General features: G+C 48.3%; 1 protein-coding gene across 1 annotated transcript in view; it reads right to left on the bottom strand.

Moving 5' to 3' along the window:
* Positions 1-15,317, bottom strand: part of PHF24 (PHD finger protein 24) — a 44,157-nt gene extending 28,840 nt beyond the window's left edge. The window contains exon 1 of the mRNA XM_061607344.1: positions 15,235-15,317. The gene's annotated coding sequence lies outside the window, so the exon portion shown is untranslated. The remainder of the gene's footprint in view (positions 1-15,234) is intronic.
* Between the last annotated feature and the right edge of the window lie 6,011 nt (positions 15,318-21,328).

A 21,328-nucleotide genomic window follows, 5' to 3' on the forward strand; every position in this document is an offset into this window, starting at 1 on the left:
GCCAGTCAGAGTAGACAATATTGGGCTGGATGAACAAACAGTCTGACCTGGTATGATCCAAGTTCCAGTGTGGTTGTTGCTCTTTGCGCTCTCTACTCACAACAAAACCATGTGTTCCACTCATATTAGTTCAAAAGTTCATTTTGAACTTTGCTGACTGGTTCATATAGAATGTAAATCTAATTTCTTAACAAGATTTCCCCCCACCATTGTAAGCAGCTTGGTCCAGAGAAGAATATAGAATGGGAAAGGAAAGGGATCTTAATTTAAATATTAGAAGGGGGAAAGCGCAAGGAGTTAACGCTACCAGATTTATCCAGATTTTGCAGCTGTCCTGATGGAAACATCATCACAGAGGCTACTGTGAACTGAATAAGTCGATCACCCACTGAGATGTGGGATTGCCTGACATCTCTTCCTTTCCTAATTAATGCAGTTCTTGCACTTCAATGAAACTCGAGCTGGAAGCTTAATCTAGTATCTCAAAAGCACGAATGAAGTCAGAACAAAGCAAGGAAGGCAATTATTTATAACAGAGTTCTAAGAAATCAATTTTCTGTAGCTGGGGGGAGGAATACACGCCAGAGCTGTGCTTTGCCCCCCCCCACGGATTTTTGGACTAATTTGTCTTTTTAATTTGTGACACGACAGACAATGACAACCTCCATTTAAAGAATGATAGCTTGTTTTAAGAACAGGAGCGATTTAAGAATAGGACCCTCTGAAAAAATCAGTAAATAAGGCAGGGTGAGTGCACAACAAGAGCCCCCAAAAGTCTGCTCACTCAAGACTTTCTCTGACTGAGGGTGGAGTTTTAATGATCACAATCACCCTATAATTACGTGTGACCCTGAAAAAAACAGCCTGTATAGGAACATGACCCTTGAAGAGTAAAATATTGGAACTTTGTATTATCAGCTGGGCTCATTTACACAGTGGTTTACTGTGTGTTTGGTGCTACTCACATCCCCTTTAAATTTGCATGGTTCACATGGCATTACTGGCAAACAGAAGCTATCACGCAATTTACAGTTAGTACTGTAAATCCGTACTAACCCGATCTTCTGATAATATGAAAATGGAAGGAAAAAATGTCTCCACTCTGTATCTCTAGTGCTTGCAGGTGCTTTGCTCCGATGCTTTTAAGTGAGAGTGTAAATCATTCCCCTCTCCATGCCCACTCCCTCCTCTCCTTTCTTTCATTTCGTTTCCTGTGGGCTGACAATCAACTTCTGACTACTCTCCCACGTTCTGCAAGCCTCTTTAATGTTACTCCAAACAGTGCCTTATTTTTCTTTCCCCCCTAACTTGTGGGCAAAAGCATAACACAGCTCAAACAAAGGTTTATATTTCAGTTGTATTGTACCAGTGAAAATACAAATAATCACATTTCAGGGTTGTTGTTGTTTTAAGTGAAACCTACTGCAGAACAACCTGAGCATGCTTGTTTGCCAGGTAACCAGAGGGAGTGGAAATGTTAAATTAGAGGGTATGGTCATTAGGAAGCTGTGTGCTTGATCCTTCCCCTCAGTGTGAATAGAAAACACTGTGTTTGCAGCTGGCATTGAGCCCTTATTGTGGACAGTGCAAATAGAAAACGGAGATAAAAACAGCATCTTTAGTACAAAGTAATACTCCCATGTGGATAAGCCCATGAGAGCCAGTGTGGTGTAGTGGTTAAGGTGTTGGACTACGACCTGGGAGACCAGGGTTCGAATCCCCACACAGCCATGAAGCTCACTGGGTGACCTTGGGCCAGTCACTGCCTCTCAGCCTCATGAAAACCCTATTCATAGGGTTGCCATAAGTTGGAATCGACTTGAAGGCCGTACATTGGAATCGGAATTGGATAAGCCCATAGTTAGACTCCACCACTTAGACTTTCCTTTGCTCTGCTTTTCATTTTCAGCAATAAAGAAGCTTGTTTGTCCGCCTGCAGAAAGAAGTAATAATTTGTTTATTCTGTCATTATAATGAGTAGAGCAGGATTGGGTGCTTGTTGCGAAAGGGTGAAATAAAGAGATGACTTAAAGTGATATGAAAAAATGGCTGCCCTTTACTCTTTTAAAGCACTTGCTATACTCACAATCACAGTGGCTATCTTTTTCTTCTTTTTCTTGATGGAAAGGGATGAAAACAGCCCTAGAGGCATCGAAATATTGCTGTGTACCCTACAGTTAGCTGGCTGGCTGGCTGGACACCTAGGCTGTAACTCAGGCCTTATTTCTGATTTTCCTAATATGTGCAGTTCAGCCCTGCAACCAATAAAAAAAAATATCCAACTGCTTTCGGCAATTAGTTTCCAATTGCTTAGTATGTCCTTTATATTGCAGCCAGTTAAAAAGTTTTCCCTTGATTGTCCAACAAGAAGAAAAGTCTAAAGGCCAGGAACGAGACCATCAGGAGGGACTCTCAAGGAGGAGTTAACAACCATACCCTATGGCATTTATTTTTTCTCTGCCTTTCCCTGAACTTGTAGTATGGACAAGTTTGTTTTTCAGGTGGAATCTAAAACTGAGATACCTAATGCAGCATCAAAGCCAAGCTCAGGAGCTCACAGTTTCCAAAGTAGTTCATTTCATGAAGAATCAGAACATGGGGACAGACCACAGGTGAAAAGGGATTTGAGCTACAGGCAAAGTCAAGGTTTTGAGTCTGATATTCCTTGGGATATCACAAAAAAGGGTGAGACAGTTCAACACATTAAAGTTCATTCCTGTAAGTTAACAGACTCTCTGGATGGAGGGGGAGGAGTGATAGGGAAGGTCACTGTCTTTCCCTCCCCTGGCCTGGCCCTCACACTCTCTCCACCAGTGTGTGTGTGTGTGTGTGTGTGGGGATTGGCTGGCGATACGTGCCTCCCCCTCCAATCCCTCCAATGTCCTACCTAGAAATGTGGCTGCCCCTCCTAAAAAGGAAGGCTGGCTAAGGGGCTGTTTCTCATCTGCACCCTTTCCTCTTTATAAAAAAAAAGTTTGGACAAAGTTGGGGGATTTGTAAGTTCAGGATATAGGAAGATCAGGGGAGCCCTGCTGGGTTAGATAGCCATATGATGATGATGATTTATTAATTGAATTTATGTCCTGCCCTTCCTCCTGAAGAAACTCAGGGTGCAAAAACACATCAACAAATTTAACAAAAACAACAGCAACACATTCTAAAAACAATTTAAAACATTGTAAAAACAGTTACACATACAAACATTCTTCCACCCAGTGATCTCTGGGTTGCCAGGAAGAGTTTCCTTCAGTTATAAAATACCGAGCCAAGTTCAAGGTTCTAGTCTTGGTGTACAAAGCCCTATACAGCTTGGGACCAGGATACCTGAAAGACCGTCTTATCCCTGACATACCCAGTTTATCATTGCGCTCTGCAGGTGAGGGCCTCCTGCAGATACCATCGTATGAGGAGGTTTGTTCTGTACAAAATAGGAAACGGACCTTTAGGGTGGCAGCACCTGCCCTGTGGCATTCCCTCCCCTTAAATATTAGGCAGGCGCCATCTCTGTTATCTTTTTGGTGCCTACTGAAGACCTTCCTCTTTCAACAAGCCTTTTAAGTTGAGACCTTATCCCAGTCTGCTTCTCTGTTGGAATTGTTTTTTAATACATTTTAAAACCTTTTTTGTTTTAAACAATGTTTTTAACCTTTTTTTAAAAAAAAAAGGTGTTTTGAAAGCTTTTAAAAAATGTTTGTAAAGATATTTTATTTTAATGTATTTTAAAGTCTGTTTTTATGATGTTTTAAAGTGTTTTTAGTGCTTTTGTTTGCCGCCCTAGGCTCCTGCTGGGAGGAAGGGCGGGAATAAAATAAATAAATAAATAAAATGCCTGCCTAAACAGGAATGTTTTCAATCCCCTCCTAAAAGTCAGTAAAAATGGAGACCAACACACCTTACTGGGGAGGACAATCAACCAACGGGAAGCCACCACTGCAAAGGCGCCGTCATGCCAGCTGGGCAGATGCTGATGCCCACAAGCTTGAAGGAAAAGAACAGCACACTCCTCCTCACGGCCCCCAGCAACTGGTACTCAGAGGTATACTGTCTATGAACATGGAGGTTCCATCTAGCCACCATGTTTTGCAGCCATTGATAGACCTCTCTTGTTCCATAAATTTGTCTAAAGCCCTTTTAAAACCTTCTGAGCCAGTTCGAAGCAGCGGTTAATTGTGCAGGGTGTGAAGTTGGCCTTTCTTTTGCTTATCCTAAATCAGCTGCTAATCCATTTCACTGGCTGATCCAGTGCATGAATTAGAAATCCCATTAGCGTGTCTCTGATCATGCAAAAAATACCCAAGGCAGAACTGGTTAAGGGATTGCCTTCCTTGCAATATGCAGTTGCTCAAAGGAAACTGAAGCAGAGCTCTCTTGTGCTGCTTTTGAGAACCAGAGGATGCCAGGTGGGTGCAGGTCTCTAAGTGCCTGAGGGCATGCCAAGGAAATGCCGCGGGCCATCTGGTGGTGAAATCAGTTTCAAGTCAGCAGTGGCGCCATATGAATTCATAACGGCGATAAGTCCCCAGGCACAGCCAGCTTGGCTGAGTCACCGATGATGATGACATCAGACACCTGTGGGGTGTTGGGGCGAGGGTTACAGCGTGGGAAGAGAGCAAAGGGGCTCGCTCTCTGTGTAAAGCCAGATCAGAGAGGCAAAGGCTTTGTACAGGCAGAGATACACTCAAAGGGTAGGGGAAGGTACAGTGAGGGGGAAGGGGCCGTAGCTCAGGGGCAGAGCAGTTCAGTCTCCTCCTGTCTGAAACTCCGGAGAGCCTTTGCCTGTCGGGCATTGTGGGCAATCCGGAGCTACACGGACTTTTGCTCTGACTCTGCTTAAGGCAGCTTTCCATGTTCCTGTGTGAGTTGGAAACCAGGTCTGGGCGAAGACTCGCTGGTGCCCCATGAGGTACTCCCCAGCTGCCGCTGAGACATGGCAAAGGATCCTGGGCATGATTCTTCCCAGCAGTCCTTGACATTCTGCCACCCCAAGAGACCCCTGGGAAAGAAGGGGAGGGGCATAAACTAGGGCAAGGGGGAGGACTCAGGACATTGGTTGTACAACAGACTCTCAAGCTGAGTGACTGGGCAAATGCAGTTCAGCATAAGTAACTCCGAAGTGATGCACATTGGGGCAGAACATCCCGACTTCACTTATACACTGATGAGGTCTGAGGCGGCAGCAACTGACCAGGAGACGGATCTTGGGTTTGTGCAGGAGACCTCAACGGCAAATTCCATGCTAGGGATCAGAATGGGATCAAAAATAGAACTGCCAGGATCATCATGCCTTTATACAAACCCATGGTCTGACTGCACTTGGCTTACTAAGCGGAGTTCTGGCTGCTCCATGTCTAAGAGGAGACTGTCGAGCAGCAAAAGCTTCAGGGACGAGTAACTAAAATGATCAAGGGGCTGGAGCAACGCCCCTATGAGGAAAGGTTTGCAGATTTTCGTTGGGAGAAAAGGCAACTCTGGGGGAACATGATAGAGCTGCATAACATAATGCCTGGGATGCAGAAAGCTTGTCTCCTTCTCTCATAATACTAAAACTTGGGACCATCCGTTGAAGCTGATCAATGTTGGAAGATTCAGTACAAGGGAAAGGAAGGACCTTTTCACGCAGCACATCGCTGACATAGAGCTTGGAAAAGTAACTTTTCCAAGCTCTCATTCCCTACCACAAGCTGTGTCGATGCCTGCCAAGTCGGACTGCTTTAAAAGGCAATTAGATCAATCAATAGAGGATACGGCTCTCAATGGCTACTCATTGCGATGGCTCCAGTAGGGGAGATGGGATGCCTCAACATGCCAGCTCTGAGTAATGGCACTAGGGCAGGGCAGCTGCATGTTTGGGGCTTTCTACGAGGGCATCTGTTGGCCACTGGGGGAAACAAGATGCAGGGTTAGATGGGGCCCCTTTTGGTCTGATCCAGTAGGGATCTTCTTATGCTTTGCATGCAGATGGTTATGCCAAGATCACAGTGCAAGGACACACAGTCCAGCCAGGCAGAAGTTCTGGAGGAGGGCCGGGGGGGGGAGTCCCAAGGGTCGAACGGAGAAGCCTAGAGGGTTGGATTTGGCCTAAGCCCTGAGGCTCCTTCCCCTTTGTTAAAAGGATCTCTGGTAGCCAGACTGGGAAAGACCCTCTGCCAGCCAGAGCAGACAACATAAGCTGCCTTCTACTGAGAATCAGACCACTAGTCCATCTAGCCCAGTATCATCTACTCTGACAGACAGCAGCTCTTCAGCGTCTGAAGTAAAGAGAGGCAGCTGTGTCTTATTGTAGACTGTAAGCACCTTGGGGGGCAGTGGCCTGTCATTGTTGTCATTGGCCTGTGACAGGGCCTTTCCAGTGATGGCCCCCTGGCAGTGGAATGCCCTCCCCGGTGAGGTGCATTTGCCTCCATCATTATTGGGTTTCAGGAGGGATTTGAAAACCTTCCTGTTTACCCTGGCATTTGAGGCTGAAGGAGACTATTCCTGGCAACCTGGAAATCACTGAATTAAATGTTATTACATTATATTTATATCCCACCTTTCCTCCAAGTAGCTCAAGGTGGTGAATATTTTTAACTGTAATGGTCTTTAGAATGATCTGAACTGTAACCATTTTTAGAAGGTTTTAACTATTTTTAGAATGCTTTAAAAAACGTTTTGTTGATTTATTTGCCGCCCGAGGCTCCCCTGGGAGGAAGAGTGGAATATAAATTCAGGTGGCAGTAGTAGTAGTGGTTTAAAGTGCCATGCACACTGATATCTCTGAATATACTGCTACTATTACTGCTGCTGCTAAAAAGTAACTGCTAGTAAAAACGAACATGTTTTCACATGGTCAGATTTTTGGGATGGATAGACAGGAGGGCATGGATGTTGTACCAGCTGCTGAGATGGTTTTGGTTTCACAGTCCCTGTGAGGCTGTGCAGATTTTTTGCCTAGAAGTATTATTACGAATAACTGCAGCGACACAACCCCCATCCAATTAAAGCAGCTGAGAGCCATGTTGGGAGGCTGCCAGCCGTGTTGTGCATTGTGTGTGTGCCTGCACTCCTTAATTCATAAAATACTGTGACTGGCGAAAGGCGTGCCAGCCAGGGCAAGTTCCTTAGGGGATGGCGTGTGATTGTGCGGGTGTGTGTTGACACACAAACAGGAGCATGCATACACAGAAGCTCAAACAGATGGGCACACTCCCCTCCCTCCTTCCTACAGCCAGCCAGCCATCTACTGAAAGGGGGAATCCAGGCAGGAGGCAGGTTTGTTGTGTTGCATTCCAACGTAGTATGCCTTTTACGTCTACCCATGGTTGCAACAATTCTGGATGCTGCTTCCTGGCTGTGAGGAGCTGAGTTCCTCTTAGCCTATTCCCTGCAGTACATATGGGGAGGGGCTGGATGTGAGACATGTTGTGTGAACTGCAAAATGAGGGGTTGCCAGTAGATGGCCCCTCTAGGCTGGGATGTGAGATGCAGCAATCTCCAGGTAGAGCTGGGGGGAAGGCTCCCTGCCTAGAAGTCTGGAGTGCCAGTGTGGACACTGCTGGGCTATCATTAAAAGGGTGTGTCCGTGTCCGTGTCCAGAGACACAACTGTAGCCCCTCCCTTGGCTCCACAGTCTGAAACCTGATTGACAGGAAAGACAATTGCATCCTAGACTGGTCTGGAGAAGAAGGATAGACATTTTGCACATCCTCAGAGGTATTCCTCTGTACCTTCCCATCATGCCTTAGCATACCCAGTAGGTAATCAGAGACCTCCAACAGAAATTCCAATAGCAATAGACATTTTGTTAGAGACTGAAAAATATTAAAGGCAGATACAGCCTTTAGTGATACAGGCAGATGGATCTGGGCTGCAGCCTCCAAGGTGAAGCTAGTCTGCATAATTGTACATGCCTAAGTATAGGAGAGCGGGCACCACTTTAGAGCTGCCGGAGCTGCGTCACTTGGAATGCCCCTCGGAGGTAGGGCATCCACAGGTTCATAAAGGAATGTATGCATACCTATGGACAGATTTAGTGATCTCAGGTGACTGGGTATTCATGTACTTCCAAACTACAATTTCCTCCATATAACTTCAGTCCTAAGGATGTCCATCTAGCAGAGGATGCCACACATCTTCATTGTCCCAGGGAGGAAAGAAAAAGAAGTCAAGAAAACCACTGAAAAGAGGGCCTAAGGATCAGGCCCCTTGTGGCAAAATCTTGGACCTCAGTCCAGAATATTGCCTAGACTGCCCTCCCCACCTTCCCCTAATTATAACCCCCAACATTTTCCTACTGGCCTGACAACTATCCCAAGAAAAGTATTGTTCTCTCTTCCATAGGAAAACCATCTGGCTCACACGCAGGTGATGAATCATCAGAAGGGAAGACGAGTCTCGCTAGATCAGGCTAAGCGTTCGTTGACCCAGCCCTGCATCCTACTTCCATCAGATGAGGAACCTGGGGCTGCCCTCCAGATGTTGCAATCCCCATCATCCCCAGCTAGCACAGCCAGAGTGGGGAGTTGTAGTCCGACCTCATCTGGAGGGCAGCCACAGGTTCTGCATCCCAGCATCAGAACATTTGGAAAAAGCACAAGAACATAAAAAGATCCTGGTTGTTGGATCAGACCCATTGCATCCAGTTTCCTGTTTTTGCAGTGGCTAACCAGGTGGTGCCAGGTGAAGCCCACAAGCAGAGGGCAAGGGGGCAATGCCACCGGTCCCATTCCACTCTAATATATATATTTCTGTAACAAGCATGTGTTTTTGCATAGATCTGTTTCAGTTGCCAATCCACCTTTCCCTGAAGTTACAGAGCAGACCAGCATTTCAAAACAGCAGCAACCAAACCTATAGGCCAATGTATGCAAATGTATGCAAATGACAATGAAGAAAAAGATTAACGGATTTTTCCCCTAGTTTGAGCAACAGCTGTCTGTGGTAGTTTAAAAGGAAGGCAAACAGCACCCTTCCCTCCCACTCGAGCACCAGATTGCAACTCCAAGGGCCACAACTCCTTAAAACGGCTCATTGCCTAACATGGTGAAAAGGAGTGGGTGAGCGGACTGGGAATAAGTTGTCAAGGAGCTGAATGAAATCTGGCCCTGCGTCAACGGCCACTCCCATCACATCTCCTTCAAGAGGAAGGCATTTTTTAAAAGTACAGAGAGATGCTTGCGGAGGTCACTGAGTCACAGGGTTGCCGTAAGTCGCAATCAACTTGAAGGCACATAACAACAACAACAGAGCAGAGTTGCTCACGCTTGAGAGAAAGAGAACTTGAGGAACCCAGGGGCCTTCAAGCCAACCGGGCAGCATTCTTGGCCTTCACTCCTTGAGGTCCACCACCCTGACCCTTGCAAAGATCTCCCTCTCGTTCAAATGACCCCACCCTCTCTCTCTTGCTGCCCAGGATGCCTGGAATTGCCTCCCTGGGTGCCTCTGTGATGCCTTCTCCTCCCTTCCTCCCTCCGAGTCCCTTCTCACAACCCTCCTTCTCAGGGACACCTTTGCCTCGCATTCTGAGTCCCCAAACTCTATTGCCTGTAACCAAGACAAAGTACATGGAGCTGACATAAACCCATATTTTATTTACTGGCACTTCCCCTTCTTTCCTTTTCCTCTGTGGGCTCACCAAGCATTGGATGTTGGATTGTAAGCCCCTTGGGGCAGGGAACTGCCTTCCTTGGGCTCTGCCATGTGCCAGACACTCTGATGGGGCTCGATAAATAATAATGAAAGCGCACTTCAGGGGTCAGTCACTTGGGAACCACATTTAATTTACAGCACACATTTGAGAAACATTAGGGCAAAAACGGAGACAGGGTGGAGGGGATTCCCCCATGAGTTGTCTACCAGGATTCTGGAAATGATTGGACTGTTAATCTCAGGCAAGGATTCTATTTTCTTTGCAAACTGACATTTGCTGCAGCAACCCAGCTGGCCTACAAAGGGGCAACCCCCCTGAAATCTGGTTCCTGACACATCAGAGAAACCCAATATCAGTATCTCATGCAAAACAATTCTATGTCTCTGCCTACCTATTGTTGGAATATGTGGTTCAACTCCAATTTGTGGGTTGAGGCTGCATGGGGTTAAAAAGGGTAGCTAGAGAGGAGACCTCATGATTGCTAGCCTAATACCTATCCTTTAATCTCCTGCTGTCTCTCCCTTCCTGCTAGACTGATATTCTCAGGATGTTGACCACATCTCCTTCCTCCTTCTCTTGAGAGGGTAAGCAGACATTTTCTCTTTGTCTCTCCCTCTCCTCCAAGCATGAGGGCAAACACTAAGCTTAGTGTTTGCATCTCCAACTTAGCTAGTTAGCTAGATGTAGAACTCTTTCCTATCAAGCATGTACTTCCAGAATAGTTATTTCTTATTTTAAAGCTTAAAGTCTCTGTCTGACTAATTTGCAGGGAAGGTGCAATCTTTAGCAACGATTCAAACACACAGAGGCTCACTGAGACGCTCCATTCCCAATTTCACTTCTCTGCAACACCTATGGGATAGGGCTGGCACTCTCCCCTTGGCTCTGTGCTGGCAGCAGCTGAAGCCCAGGCAGACATTCGACAGGGGCAGTTTCCAAGCCATGCAGGTGCACTGATGAAAGCTGTACCTGTTGGATTTTGCCCACGGCAGAGCTGTTCGAAGCATAGATCATTTGGCAGACTTACAGAGAAGATGGCATGTTTTCTGGGTGGTGACTTGGGAATAAAGCCGTCTGAGTCATCCCTGGTTGTGGAGCGGCTTCATTTCAGAAGCCCCTTTTCCACCAGATGCAATCCAGATTCCCCTCACAACAATGCTTGTGCATCACTCGGCAACTTGGGCCCTCAGCTGATGGACGGCATTATCTGCAGATCCATGGTGGTAACACATCTTTTGCTGGGATTGAGGCTGCAGTTGTGGGGTCTGTTGGGAGCCAGTATTTTCATGTTTGCCCAGCATGGCAGGAGAAGAGTTTTCGCCTTGCCCTACCCATTTTCTGTTGCTTGAGTAACATTGTGCATCAACAAGCCACTAGGTAACTTGGAATGCAAATGAGGCAATCCACAGAGACAAAAGAAAAACTTACATCTGTTCAGGACTGGGAGGCACGTGGGGATACCCCATTTAATCTGAGACAGGGGTTGGAATCCAGAACATGTGCAGTTAATGTACCATGATGGTAAAGAACAGAATGCCTCTGTGCAAGAGCAAAGCCCTTTCCTCTCACTACTGAGAAGCCACTACACCTGAGATTAAGATGGTGGGCTTGTGGGTCTAATGATGTGGCTACCAGGCACAACTGAGCCATGGTCTCTCTCTCTGATTGCTCCACACGCCTATTGAGAAGAATGGAGGGGGGGGCGGGAAGTGGGAGGAGGAATCCTTGTCTCAGACTCTGCTGCTGGGATGGACACTGTCAGGTTCACAGTAGAATTGGATGACATTTCAAATATTCCCTTGAAATGGACTGCAAGCTTTCTCTCCCTCCCCTCCTGCCAGCACCCACTGGAAGCTAAAAGAAGACTTCTCAGTCTCTGGATTGCATCTGGTAGAAATGCTGAGCTTAAGCATGACCAGAAGATACTTTCCTTGACATTTTCCTTGACTTCCCTTCTTTGTTCCCAGAGTGCAGAACACGGAATAATGGGCTCAAGTTGCAGGAAGCCAGATTTTGACAACATCATGAAAAACTTCCTGTTAGAGCCATATGACAATGGAATCAATTACCTAGCGAGGCAGTGGGCTCTCCGACACTGGAGGCCTTCAAGAGGCAGCTGGACAGCCATCTGCCAGGAATGCTTTGATTTGGATTCCTGCATTGAGCAGGGGGTTGGACTTGATGGCCTTATAGGCCCCTTCCAACTCTACTATTCTATGACCCAGAAAAGGAGTCATGTTCACCTGGGGCACCAAAGATATCAGGAGCACCTTACCTAGGAAACTGCCTTCCTCATATGTTGCCTTCTTTCACCCTTGATGCTCACCCCGTGGAGAGCTCCTCTCTCCCCCAATGAAATCCAGTGAGCACCAACTGCCATCAGTGGAAGACCTCACCTGTTAACCCAGACTTTCCCTGGCCCTCAATCTCAGAGAATCATAGAATAGTAGAGTTGGAAGGGGCCTATGAGGCCATCAAGTCCAACCCCCTGCTCGATGCAGGAATCCAAATCAAAGCGTCCCCAACAGGTGGCTGTCCAGCTGCCTCTTGAAGGCCTTTGCGTCTGGTTAGTCGTGGTTCCTGATGGCCTTGACCATCGTGATGAGTTTACAGATTCTGCAGGTGTTTTGTTATTGTATGAACTGCTTTGACATTGTTTTTTTTAATAAATGAAAAGCGGCATAGAAACAGTTCAATAAATTAAGCAAAACAAAAAAATACCAGGCCAGGCTCTTTGCCTGCCTCTCCCATTATGGTCTGCTCTGATGGGCAGCATCTGTGGGTGCTGGGCTGGAGATCCCATGGTAAGGCTTGAACGTGGAACCTCAAAGCAGGCCTCTTCCAGGCCTTTCTGAGTGTGTTTGAGATGATTATTGTCTCCCAGATCAGCAGGTGTTTTGGGGAGTAGCCATGGCAGTTGGTTGTAGTAAAAAACAGCAAAAACTCCTTTGAAACCTTAAAGATTAATGAATGCATGATGGCAAAAATCATAATAAATCCGCAAAAAAATTGTTAGCTTTTAAAGTGCTATAAGACTCTTTGCTGTCAATAAATATAAACACCTCAGTCTTGTGACCCAGCAGCCCTGCCCCAGAGTATGGGAAGCAAAAGGCACTCTGCACATGCTCTCATGTTTTTTTCTCCGTCTTTAAAAATAACTCCCCTTCTTCATTCCTTCTGTTTTTATTTCATCCATTCCAAGCCTGACATTAAAAACTGGCTGTGAGTGTCACTCTGATAAATCCTGGCTCAAATTATGCCCTTCCAGAAAAAGCCCTCTGGAGCCAAGGTTCCCTCGTGCAGGAAATGCACCGAGATGAATAAACTTTGGGACCTGCAACATGTTCTTTTAACACCTTTTTATAAGCAACCCTTTCTATTGTCTCTGCCAGTCTGCCTTGCCTAGAACTAGTGAACACAAACAGCAAAAGGGATTGCACTTGCGCTGGGTGGATCATCACAGCTGCTTCTAACCCTTGGAAACATCTGTTTCTGTGAGTGCAACTTAAAATGCCCTTGGCCTTTGGAGCTGCAGTCTCGTGCCTATCGCTCCTGTTTGGCTAGTTATGCATCAAGCCCCTTTTGCCTTTCTTGCAAGTGCTGCTGCACAGACAATGATCTCCCATGCTATACTTGGGGACCTGGCTCTCCTCCGTAACGCCCTTCAGAAATGTCCCTGGTGCGTGCTATGTTGTGTCATCTGCACAGCTGTCCGACGGTCTGGTGATATCATCTCTGCTAATATAGGCATCCCACACAAACCATCTATGGATCGATATAGTGCTTTCTCCTTCAACATTCTGTTACAGAGCTTTGGTTTGCTCCATCAGGCTAACCTTATTGTATCGTATTTATCCATACATATTCAGCCTCCAGTTATCTCTTCCTGATCTCCTGGTGACATTGCTACCTTCACTGGCATTCAGGAGACCCTGTTTTGCCTCCTCTGCCAGCCCCCCTCTGCCCTGTCACCAATACATCATTCTTAAGGTGCTTTTCTCAAGGCGCCAATATATTTGGATCCCTGTGCTTATTGGATGTGGAACAATATTCTTTCCATCTCACAGAATCCTTCATTTACCAGACTATGAGAGACGTGCCCTCTGGGGAGTTTGCATTTCAGAGGGATCCTTGTGTGTATGGTGTGTGTGTGTGTGTTCTGTGTTTCGTTTCTCAAAACAAGTAACTGCTCCTTCAAAGTATAATTGTGGATGTTTTTTGGCCGCAAGCATGAGCTATGGGGTGAGGAGGATAAACACAAAGTGCTGCAACATCAGGCCAGAAGGGGTTGCTTGGCAGGGTTCGTGATCACAACTGGGGCTCTGCGTATTCTGAGTATCAAAGAGCAGAGTTAAGGTATTGCGCCCATTCACATCCCAATTCTACAAATCCCACAGATTACACCCAGGATTAAATTTTTAAAAATTGTTTTTTTAAAAAAACTTCAATGTGGACCAGACAGAGAATTTAGCTGTCAGAGGCATGCACAAATTTAGGATGCGGCTGTTGCTCCCCCCCATGCCCCACTCTGGGAGTCCACATGCCTCTGCTCCACCACTCTCTTGCGCTCCGGATGCTTGAGGCATCTGCCATGGGGGGCTGCCCAGATGGCACCAGCCACAGTGAGTGCCCTGGCTCGTTTTCAACCAAGTAGATGCATGAAGAGGAAGGCTTTGGGGGGGGAGTTGCTGAGGGGTAGTGCTGGTGGCAGCAGCAGCGGTGCAGGGCAGATGTGGTGCTTTTCTAGGTGAGAAGAGCTCCAGCTCATCCTCTCTGCCCACACCTCCTAGTGCTGCAGGATCCTGTGGGCCAACTGAGCCCAGAGGGAAGAAGGCCCGCAGCTCACTGGCGGAGCATCTGCCCTGCATGTAGAAGGCCCCAAGCTCAGTCCTTACCTGCATCCCCAGGAAGGACTAGGAGGGAATCCTGGAGAGCGGCTGCCAGTCCGTGTAGGTAATGCTGAGGCAGATGGATCAACGGTCTGCCTCAGGGCAAGGCGGCTTCCTCCGTCCCCATGAGCCGTCCGGTGGAACTGCTCCTCTCATTTTGCCCATCTCTTGCGTCACAACAACGGGCCCTCCTCCACCCCCTTGCCCGACACACTGCAGGGGGCATGCGTGCCCCGCTGCCCCTCGGCACTGCCTGCCAGTATCGGCCCAGCCTCAGAGCAGAGATGCACCACGGTGGTGCAGCCCACCGGCCGAAACGCAGCCACGGCGCTCTCCCCCTTGCTGCTCCGCAGGGCCCCTTCCGAGGGCTTTCTGCTGACACAATCAGCCCAACCTGCGAGCACCCCCTTTCAACTGCCATTTATCATGTTGAAGGTCAGCTGGGGGGGGATGTGCAAAAGCAGAATGACAAATTGTTTCCTGCCCAAAAGGCCACAATCCAGGCCAGTCTCCGGCGCCTGTCACACCGGAGCTCATCTCTCAGCAGAAGAATCCGCGGGTTATCCCTGGCCAAGATTCTCCCGAGGGATCCCAACTGGCCTTCCAGACATCCCTGGAAGAGCCCTTTCCCACCCTGCCTGCAGAAGAGGCGTCCAGGGCGCCTCAAAGCCGCACGCCCACTCGGAGGCTCCCCTTGCCCTGGAGAGCGCGCCTTACCTGAGACGGTCCGGGTTCCCCACCTAGCAAGGTGCCTGCTCGGAGCCCATCAGGGCCGTCGCCTTTGCCTCGCGGGCATGGGGTGGCAGCGAGCGCGGAAGAGGGCGAGGCGGCAGGGCGGAGAGGCTGGTGGCCCGGCACTCTCCGGGCGCAGGCTGGCACCGGGCGAAGGGAGGCGGCGCCTCGCCAAAGGCGGCAGGGCGCGGCGAGAGACGAGAGGGCGGCACCCGCCGAGGAAGAGGCCGGCGCTCTCTCCGAGGAGAGGAGCCGGAGAGCGGGTGCCCGGAAGAACCCGCGCGCGGCAAACGAAAGCCCACGCCAGGGATGCGGCGGCGGCGGCGGCTGGTGCTGGTCCCCAGCCTCGCGCTCTCCAAGGAGGCAGGAAGGAGGCAGACGCGGAGCGAGGGATGCGCAGAGTCACAAGGACGGGAGGGGAGGGGAGCGCTCCCCGCTGCTGCGGCGGCGGCGGGCTCCTCGCTGCCTGCGCCAGTCCCCGCCCGGCCACCCTGCCGCCGCTCCTCCCCGCCTTGGAAGGAAGCCGCCTTTGCCCAGCCCGACGCCAGCTGGGAAAGACCCGCGACGCCCCCTCGCCCCAGCCCCTCCCACCTTCGCCGCCGACTGCGCGCTCTGCGCCAGCTCCGGAGGGCCGGCAGCCTCCGCTTCCCCCTCCTGCCCGCTCGCCGGCCCCTGATCTGCCTGTCCCGGTGCCCCAGCCTGGAGGGGGCTCCTGAGGGGAGGGGGCTGCAGCCGCATCCCCCATCTCGGCATTCACGGGCAGCGGGGGGGGGGCAGGCCGCCGCCCCCTCGGAAGGCCCCGCTGCTGGCAGGCACGGGGCGCGGCTGGAGGGGCCCTCTCGGCGGCCAGGACCTCGGGGCGGCGCCCTCTGCGTTTTTGGCAAGGGGAACGCGAGGCCCCAGGGAAGGGGCTCCTTCCCTCCAGCGGTTACAAAGCGGCGCGGGGGGGGATCTGTGGCCCCCTCGGCTCCAGGCGCCTCATCCCCAGCAACCGGGATGGCCGGCGGGCAGGAGAGGAGGGGACGTGCAGTCCAATCGGAGCTGGAGGGCCCCGGCCCCCCATCCCTCTGCTAGGGGCCCCGGCCCTCTAACTCCAGCGGCGAGGGACTCAGGCTCTGGCCGCAGGTAGGGGGAGAGGCGCATGCAGAAGGCCCCAGCTCGGTCCCGGATGGCACCTCCGAGTAGGGCAGGCAGAAGAGGCTCGTGCGTGAAACCCGGGAGAATAGCTGCGGGTCAGTGTCAACAGTACGCGCTAGATGGACCAAGGGCCTCACTCGGATTAAGGCAGATTCCTGCGTGTTCGGTCAGCTGGTGTTTTTATTAGGACTTATTAGCCCAAACGAAGCCCTGGAACCAGTTTCAGGAGGGATGCTTGGCTGTGGTCAAGCCCTTTCCCTCTGGCTCTGCCTTGACCTTGTCTTGTGTGTCATGAGATTTTTGTTTGTAATAACTCTCTTTTTCTCCAAGGATCTAAGGGTTCTGCCTGCCCCCCCCCTTATCCTCACAGCAGCTCAGTGAGGTAGGATAGACTGAGAGAGTGTGCCTGGCCCAAGAACACCGAGTGAGCTTCATTGCTAAGGGAGGACACGAACTCAGATCTCGGCACATTAACCCCCACATCACTTTGCGTTCAGACTGAAGACAGCTTTGCTTTTGCCTGGAGGACTGGAAGCCACAGAAGGGGAGCAGAGGCCTTGGTGCTCTGGCCTTGCTTGTGGGCTTTCCCCCATTCTGGTTGGCCACTGGGTCACTGCTGCACTAGCTGGGCCATTGGCTGATCCAGCAGCAAGGCCCTTCTTACCTTCTTAAGAACATAAAAACATAAGAACATAAGAAGAGCCTGCTGGATCAGGCCAGTGGCCCATCTAGTCCAGCATCCTGTTCTCACAGTGGCCAACCAGGTGCCTGGGGGAAGCCTGCAAGCAGGACCCGAGTGCAAGAACACTCTCCCCTCCTGAGGCTTCCGGCAACTGGTTTTCAGAAGCATGCTGCCTCTGACTAGGGTGGCAGAGCACAGCCATCACAGCTAGTAGCCATTGATAGCCCTGTCCTCCATGAATTTGTCTAATCTTCTTTTAAAGCCATCCAAGCTGGTGGCCATTACAGCATCTTGTGGGAGCAAATTCCATAGTTTAACTATGCGCTGAGTAAAGAAGTACTTCCTTTTGTCTGTCCTGAATCTTCCAACATTCAGCTTCTTTGAATGTCCATGAGTTCTAGTATTATGAGAGAGGGAGAAGAACTTTTCTCTATCCACTTTCTCAATGCCATGCATAATTTTATAGACTTCTATCATGTCTCCTCTGACCCGCCTTTTCTCTAAACTAAAAAGCCCCAAATGCTGCAACCTTTCCTCGTAAGGGAGTCGCTCCATCCCCTTGATCATTCTGGTTGCCCTCTTCTGAACCTTTTCCAACTCTATAATATCCTTTTTGAGATGAGGCGACCAGAACTGTACACAGTATTCCAAATGCGGCCGCACCATAGATTTATACAACGGCATTATGATATCGGCTGTTTTATTTTCAATACCTTTCCTAATTATTGCTAGCATGGAATTTGCCTTTTTCACAGCTGCCGCACACTGGGTCGACATTTTCATCGTGCTGTCCACTACAACCCCAAGGTCTCTCTCCTGGTCGGTCACCGCCAGTTCAGACCCCATGAGCGTATATGTGAAATTCAGATTTTTTGCTCCAATATGCATAATTTTACACTTGTTTATATTGAATTGCATTTGCCATTTTTCCGCCCATTCACTCAGTTTGGAGAGGTCTTTTTGGAGCTCTTCGCAATCCCTTTTTGTTTTAACAACGCTGAACAATTTAGTGTCGTCAGCAAACTTGGCCACTTCACTGCTCACTCCTAATTCTAGGTCATTAATGAACAAGTTGAAAAGTACAGGTCCCAATACCGATCCTTGAGGGACTCCACTTTCTACAGCCCTCCATTGGGAGAACTGTCCGTTTATTCCTACTCTCTGCTTTCTGCTTCTTAACCAATTCCTTATCCACAAGAGGACCTCTCCTCTTATTCCATGACTGCTAAACTTCCTCAGAAGCCTTTGGTGAGGTACCGTGTCAAACGCTTTTTGAAAGTCTAAGTACACTATGTCCACTGGATCACCTCTATCTATATGCTTGTTGACACTCTCAAAGAATTCTAATAGGTTACTGAGACAGGACTTTCCCTTGCAGAAGCCATGCTGGCTCTGCTTCAGCAAGGCTTGTTCTTCTATGTGCTTAGTTAATCTAGCTTTAATAATACTTTCTACCAGTTTTCCAGGGACAGAAGTTAAGCTAACTGGCCTGTAATTTCCGGGATCCCCTCTGGATCCCTTTTTGAAGATTGGCGTTACATTTGCCACTTTCCAGTCCTCAGGCACGGAGGAGGACCCAAGGGACAAGTTACATATTTTAGTTAGCAGATCAGCAATTTCACATTTGAGTTCTTTGAGAACTCTCGGGTGGATGCCATCCGGGCCCGGTGATTTGTCAGTTTTTATATTGTCCATTAAGCTTAGAACTTCCTCTCTCGTTACCACTATTTGTCTTAGTTCCTCAGAATCCCTTCCTGCAAATGTTAGTTCAGGTTCAGGGATCTGCCCTATATCTTCCACTGTGAAGACAGATGCAAAGAATTCATTTAGCTTCTCTGCAATCTCCTTATCTTTCTTTAGTACACCTTTGACTCCCTTATCATCCAAGGGTCCAGTTGTCTCCCTAGATGGTCTCCTGCTTTGAATGTATTTATAGAATTTTTTGTTGTTGGTTTTTATGTTCTTAGCAATGTGCTCCTCCAATTCTTTTTTAGCATCCCTTATTGTCTTCTTGCATTTCTTTTGCCAGAGTTTGTGTTCTTTTTTATTTTCTTCATTCGGACAAGACTTCCATTTTCTGAAGGAAGACTTTTTGCCTCTAAGAGCTTCCTTGACTTTGCTCGTTAACCATGCTGGCATCTTCTTGGCCCTGGCGGTACCTTTTCTGATCTGCGGTATGCACTCCAGTTGAGCTTCTAATATAGTGTTTTTAAACAACTTCCAAGCATTTTTGAGTGATGTGACCCTCTGGACTTTGTTTTTCAGCTTTCTTTTTACCAATCCCCTCATTTTTGTGAAGTTTCCTCTTTTGAAGTCAAATGTGACCGTGTTGGATTTTCGTGGCAATTGGCCAGTTACATGTATGTTTAATTTAATAGCACTGTGGTCACTGCTCCCAATCGGTTCAACAACACTTACATTTTGCACCAGGTCCCGGTCCCCACTGAGGATTAAGTCCAGGGTTGCCGTCCCTCTGGTCGGTTCCATGACCAACTGATCTAGGGAATAGTCATTTAGAATATCTAGAAACTTTGCTTCTTTGTCATGACTGGAACACATATGCAGCCAGTCTAAGTCCGGGTAGTTGAAGTCACCCATTACTACCACATTTCCTAGTTTGGATGCTTCCTCAATTTCATATCTCATCTCAAGGTCTCCCTGAGCATTTTGATCAGGGGGACGATAGATCGTTCCCAGTATTAAGTCCCTCCTGGGGCACGGTATCACCACCCACAACAATTCTGTGGAGGAGTCTGCCTCTTTTGGGGTTTCGAGCTTGCTGGATTCAATGCCTTCTTTCACGTATAGAGCGACTCCGCCACCAATACGTCCTTCCCTGTCCTTCCGATATAGTTTATATCCAGGGATAACCGTATCCCACTGGTTTTCTCCATTCCACCAGGTCTCCGTTATGCTCACTATATCAATGCTCTCCTCTAAGACCAAGCACTCCAGTTCTCCCATCTTGGTTCGGAGGCTCCTAGCATTAGCGTACAGGCACTTGTAAGCAGTGTCTCTCTTCAAGTGTCTTTGGCACTTGTGGTTAGGCCTGTGGTAATTTTGCTCTTCTGAATTTATATCCTGTGCCCCTGCTCTCACAATGCCTACTTCTAGGCCTACCCCTTTTAAAATTTCATATTTTCTTTGGTTTTTATCCCAGGGGGGAGGTTTATTCCGAACCGGACCTTTCTCAGCTCCTGTCGGGTTTCCCCCCTCAGTCAGTTTAAAAGCTGCTCTGCTACCTTTTTAATTTTAATTCTTAATGTTGGCAGTGGGGCAAGAGCATCTCCTGATTTGTTCTTTTGTTGATGTTCCAGAAGAGAGATAGAGTTTGGGTCCTCCAGCTGGCTAGGCTGGTCAACCTTTACCTGTGATGCTCTGACTTCCTTCTGTCCCAGACTGATATGCTCAGGGAAACTTATCTGCCCCTCCTCTTTCCGCCCTTTCCTTCATCTCTTCTTCGAGTGTCCAGAGGAGACACCTTTGTCTCTGCTCTCTCTCTCCTGAGCCATGAGGGCAAGACCCACATCTGGGCATTGCGCCTCCAACTTAGTTAGTTAGAATTAGGTATGCCTTTCCTATCTACTATGTATTTCTATAAATAAAGTAACTTTTCTTATTTTACTAAGTCTTAAGTCTCAGTAAACTCAATGCAGGGTAAAAGCAACGGGCTTTTGGGATAGAGAACGACTAGGATTAAGTGTCCTAGGATTGGTGATTACATTATATGGTCTTCTTATTTTAAATTGCCTGCTGTTTTTAACGTATGTTTTATGGTTTTAATTTTTCTCAAAGTTTAATTCTATTTTTAATTGTATATTTCTGTATGTTTTAATGGTGTTGTTTTTAGTTGTAAGCCGCTCTGAGTCCTATTGGAAAAAGGGCGGGGTAGAAATAAAGTTTATTATTATTATTAAAAGCCTGCTTTGTTAGGTAAATGCACACACTGGCACACACGCATCTCTGACCGTTGACAATCTCTGCTAATATCTATACAAATTTACATAACACTTAAGACAATGTAGGCTGCATTCTGTTGGTGAAAAACTGCACAGCTTTCTGATCACACAGAACTCTTCCTTGGGCAGCAGGATAAAGTAGCTGGAGTTCTAAAGCTATGGGGCAGAATTTGTTGTTATGTGCCTCCAAGTCAACTGCGACTTATGGCGACCCTATGAATCAGCAACCTCCAAGAGTATCTGTTGTGAACCACCCTGTTCAGATCTTGTAAGTTCAGATCTGTGGCTTCCTTTAGGGAAT

Source organism: Rhineura floridana, chromosome 1, assembly GCF_030035675.1.
Source record: "Rhineura floridana isolate rRhiFlo1 chromosome 1, rRhiFlo1.hap2, whole genome shotgun sequence".
NCBI classification, from domain to species: domain Eukaryota; kingdom Metazoa; phylum Chordata; class Lepidosauria; order Squamata; family Rhineuridae; genus Rhineura; species Rhineura floridana.